The sequence below is a fragment of the Saccostrea echinata genome, unplaced genomic scaffold, assembly GCF_033153115.1.
Source record: "Saccostrea echinata isolate AGI-Se365-2 ecotype Australia unplaced genomic scaffold, CSIRO_AGI_Sech_v1 ptg000020l, whole genome shotgun sequence".
In the NCBI taxonomy this organism is placed as follows: Eukaryota; Metazoa; Mollusca; class Bivalvia; order Ostreida; family Ostreidae; genus Saccostrea; species Saccostrea echinata.
Genome location: NW_026889769.1, coordinates 3,579,485 through 3,584,537, shown reverse-complemented (window position 1 = coordinate 3,584,537; position 5,053 = coordinate 3,579,485). Strand labels below are relative to the sequence as shown.

The 5,053-nt window shown below is 30.6% G+C and overlaps 1 long non-coding RNA gene across 1 annotated transcript; it reads left to right on the top strand.

The window, feature by feature from the left end:
* The first annotated feature begins 256 nt into the window (after positions 1 to 256).
* LOC133190078 (uncharacterized) lies at positions 257 to 3,560 on the top strand. Its single transcript, XR_009721565.1, has 6 exons — positions 257 to 285; positions 755 to 855; positions 1,251 to 1,338; positions 1,570 to 1,683; positions 1,839 to 1,992; positions 2,875 to 3,560. It is a non-coding gene; the product is annotated as an uncharacterized LOC133190078 (long non-coding RNA).
* Positions 3,561 to 5,053: the final 1,493 nt, after the last annotated feature.

Sequence of the window (5,053 nt, the reverse complement as noted above, 5' to 3'; positions counted from 1 at the left end):
ATTTCCTTAAGAAGCTTGGATAAAAAAGGAATAAGTACTCTGTTACCCCCCCCCCCAAAAAAAATCCTTTCATGAAATTCAAATTTTTTTTCTTGAAAAACAAAATTCATCAAGAATAAATTGATTTGTATTTTATCCAAAAACCGTTATGATTGGATATATTTTACGAGTAAAATTAAAATCATTCCACATTTTATTTACGGACCGGTTTCGGTTTTTATCAGATGAAAGTGTACGTCATGTTTGACGTCACTTCTGCAGCAGAAGAGTTGGGTGTTGAAAAAAGTAAGTGATTTCGGATACGTTTTAAAAGACTTTTTAAAGGCCAGTTCATTGTGTTAAGATCATTTCATTACGGTAACAGATCCGTATAAACTTTCTAGTACTCTCATCACTTGTATATAATTGTTAAATTAATGCAGTTCGTAAAAAGCCGATAAACCTAGTGATCAATAAATTACTTATTGAATGAGTACGGTAATTTTGTTTGTTAACGACGAATGTTTAGGCCATTTAGCATCACTTATTTTTCAGATTTGTTTCCCTTTTGTTAATAGCTACGCTTGAATATTTATGTTCGATATGAAAGTGAAAGTAGAAACCTTGTAAAGCAGTTAACGTAAAATGTTTGTTGAGATCGTTATTCATTCGGTTCTTTCATCAAATGAATGAGAAACGTGTTTTAAATAATGTATTTAGGAACTGAGTTCAGTGTCACAGAGCTGTTTTTGTATTTTTTTTGTTTTGTTCAAAGAACCCCAAAGCTGATTAGACTGACGATTGAACACAAAGCTGATTTGACTGACGATTTAAACCCAAAGCTGGTTTGGCAGACGATGCATGATCACAATGCAGGTAAAAATAAATAAATAAATACATTAATCATCACAGTATATATAAGTAATGACTTAAACATATATCAAAAACTAAATAAATCCAACTCTTTTTCTATAGAACAAATCCAGCACACAAATAAAATATATATACATGTATAAGTATGAAAACATATGAAAATATGTAAGTCATATATTATAGAACTTGCTGGCTATAAAAACTATGAAGAACTATAAAACTATACATTATCTTCTGGGGGATAATGACTTTTAGCTTAATCAGACTTTCAAGGTACTATTACATGTGCATTGAAAGTACATTGTATACATTTTCATGTACTTTGGTTAATGATTTGGGGGTCTGCATCAAGCAGAAATGGATTATATATATTATATCTATTATTTTTTTTTATATAGATTAAAAATTTGCAGAGAGAATGTCAATTGGCTTAAAAAAAGATTTAACATCAACCCCTGGATTTCTTTTAAGGATACAGAAGTACAGGTATGATGAATATAAATGCTAGCTAACTACATGTATTTTGCAAGAATTGTGCATTTAAGTAGATGCACTGAGCATTTAAGTAGATGCACTCAGCATGTATGTCATGTTAAATGAAACTAATAAAGTTTATAGTCAATATGTATAATAGTGAACCATTTTTTCTTGAAGAATCTTAGTATGTGTTTGATGTATAGAAAAATAAGTGAAAAATGCATTGCTTTATTCATTCAGGAGATGCTCAGCAATCTGGCAAAGAAGGCTGGCTGGACATGAAATGTTATGGGAGTTATGTCTAGCTTTGGATCCACTGAATTCACATATTACAGAAATCAGATCAGAGCAAAGGTGTGCACACATTTTATTTATATATGTTACATATCATCCTAAGAAGTATCAAAGTCTATTGCTAAATTGAATTACCTTGTCAAAACAAAATTTTGCACTGCATTCCATTTAAGCTATACATTGTAAATTGAATTGTTTAGAAAAAAATGTTTTAGCTGATGGGTAACAAAGAAGTTGATGTAGAGGGTCCCTCCATTAAGTCTCTACATAATTATCGATGAAAATGTTTCCTTCCTCCTACAATTATGCTAACAAATCCAGAGAGGGAATACTTCACACTGATGCTAGTATGATGCTAGTATGAAAACAGTAAGAGTCAACATTTTAAATTGTAAAAATATTGATGTTAAACTTTAATGTTAAAATTTTGAGATATATATTTGTTTATTGGAAGGACATCTTTGCTAGTAAATATGATCAATGATAGAAAATTAGTTCATGTTTGTTGGATGTCACAAACAATTTTTCCAATCATATTCATCTTTAGAATCACTTGAGCCTTCAGCTCAGATAAGCTAAAAACAAGTACTTTCATTTTAAATGAAAGTACTTGTTTTTAGCTCATCTGAGCCGAAGGCTCACGTGAAGTTTTCTGATCGAAATTGTCCATTGTCCATCATCATCGTTGTTGGCATAAACTTTTCACATTTATGTCTTCTTCTCCAGAACCACTGGACTAATTTCAACTGAACTTGGCAAAGAGGACCAATAGTAAGGTACCAGTAGGGGTTCAAAGTTCAATCTATAGATTATATAGGGTAAAGTCTTTAAAAATCTGCTTTTCAAGAACTACACCACTACAATTTGTGATATTATTTTGCAAACATCCCTATGCAGTGTTGTTTCAAGTTTGTTGAAACAATGACCACTAAACCACCAGTGGGGCCCCTGAAGGGTTGCAAAGTTTTACATAGTAATTTATACTTGTGTATAGGAAAAAATTAAGTCTTTTTAACAAATTCTACATTGCTACAATAGTGAGGCCTAAGGAGGGAATCTTGAGTAAATTTGATCAGTATGGAACAAATATCAAAAAAATACTTTTGCAATTTTTTGTATTGACACACATTTCACAAAAGCCACTTGTGTCAGAGTTAAGTGAGTTTGCCATTGTTTGCTCAGGTGAACAATGTGGTCCATGGACCTCTTGTTATTATTATTAATGCTAATTATTTTAAAAATAATTTTTAGAGATTATTCTGTGCCACAAACAAATTGTTCAGAAAGGGGACATTGGTGGATTTGCATTTTGGGTACAGTTCAAAGAATTTTCAATATGATGATGGAAGATCAGAGGGAGGACAAATGGGAAAAGTTGACAGAGAAAGAAAAGAATTAGGAAATATCTGGAATAAATATGAATGAGAAGGATGTACTTAATTTTGTCAGACTTTGACATGCAAGGCTTTCTACATTTATATGTATACTGGAATATCATTTTGATTGTAAAATCTCATTCTAATGTATTCACATTTTATATTTCATGCTTTATGCATAAATATATAAACATTTTTATGAAAAACTATATATATGTATATATGTATCTTTGTTCGATCGAGACATCATCCTTTGTGATTTCATACTCATTTATGTGTTAAATATGCTGTAGGTACATGTAATCTGAATTACTTATGATTTGTCATAAATTTACAATAGAGACTACATATATTGACAAATGGTGTTGCAGATATTTCAATTTTGCTGAGGACACTTCCATGTCATATAGTATTTTTATACAAGTTCATGATCTAATTATGTTATTCATTGGTACATGTAATTTGTATACATGTTCATCTCCTTGATCATTTTGCTGAAATCCTTTCAAATAATTTGTACTCGTTTTAGAATATGTAAAATACATGTATCGACAAATGCTACTGACTTGTTTGTATACTTTCTTGTTTAAAGTGTGCACTGTGTGATATTAGTTATTTCTGTTGATGAAGATACTTTTGGAAAATTGTGCAAGCATTATCAAATATTTACAGGTATTTAACAGATCATTGGAATGTACTGAAATTTCATCTAAGGCAGAAATACCTGATTTTCAATGTGTACAAGTGTGTATTTCCTTTTGATAAATATGAAAAAAAACACATAAATGTTTCATATGTTATACATATGATGCCCATTTCATATGATTCTCATATGTAAATGACTTGAAACACAATAAAACTTTTCATGTGCAAATCATATGAAATTCTTTTCATATGATTCACATATGTGAATCATATGTGACTCATATGATTTGCTTCATATGATTCACATATGATGCCCTTTTTTTATGATTCTCATATGAAACCAATCATATGATTCACATATGATACACATATGTGGATCATATGTGGCAAAGTTGCCTGTATAGAGAATCAATAAAAAGTTAGAGAATCAATAAATCGTGCAGAATTTATTTTACGTCACGTCTACAGGTACATGTAATTCCATGCACAAGTGTACTTCTTCTTTTCTTGCTAAGAATAATCATTTAAATTCATGGATTCATCATCAAGAAGGGAAACATTATACACAAAACTTAAGATTACTTCGAAAAGTGACATATTATATATATTGCTTACAATTTAGACGACACAAATCGGTTCCATTAAATTGTACATGTGCTGAGCTTTTTTTCATTTGTCATAACGGGCCTCCGTACCCGTTACCATGCAGGCAAAAATCATCTTTTCTTCTATAAATTCGACAAACCTATTCCAAAATGAGTTGAAAGTTATTACAAGCACTAATTTGTGCATATGTGTGAGAGATATTAAGAGTCAGTCTTTGTTCAATACTACCGCAATCACTGGTTGCTATGTTAAAAATGTAACTTCCGCTTTAAAAAGTGTGTTTGCATTATCAAACGCATCGGAAGAAAATTAAATAAAATTCAGAATATTTAAGGATGCCAATTATTGTTCATTTTCATTGCCATCATAACTTGCGCTTTAAACAGCAAGTATGTTATTTGATGAAATCGAGGACAACTACGGCTGAAAATATAGCGGAATCTCACTATAATAGTGGTATACCACTATTATAGCGGAATTTACGTTTCCCCCCAACCTGATTAATGAATCATAAATATTCTGTCCATTTCAACTCAGTCATGGATCAGAACTATAAATTCAAGTGAGCTTTAATTTTTTAATTATGCAGCATCTGTCCATATGTCTTGCATTAGTTGTTCATCAATCTATAAATAATATGGTAAAACTTTTTTCTTTGAGCTAAACAGAACAGCCATAACTACATTATCAGTAAAGTATTGCACATTCTTAAAAGAGAGTTTCATTAATTTGAGACTGTTTTTATCTATGTCTGTCTTCCATGGAAGCAATTAATATATCTTTACTGTAATTTAAACTGCAAT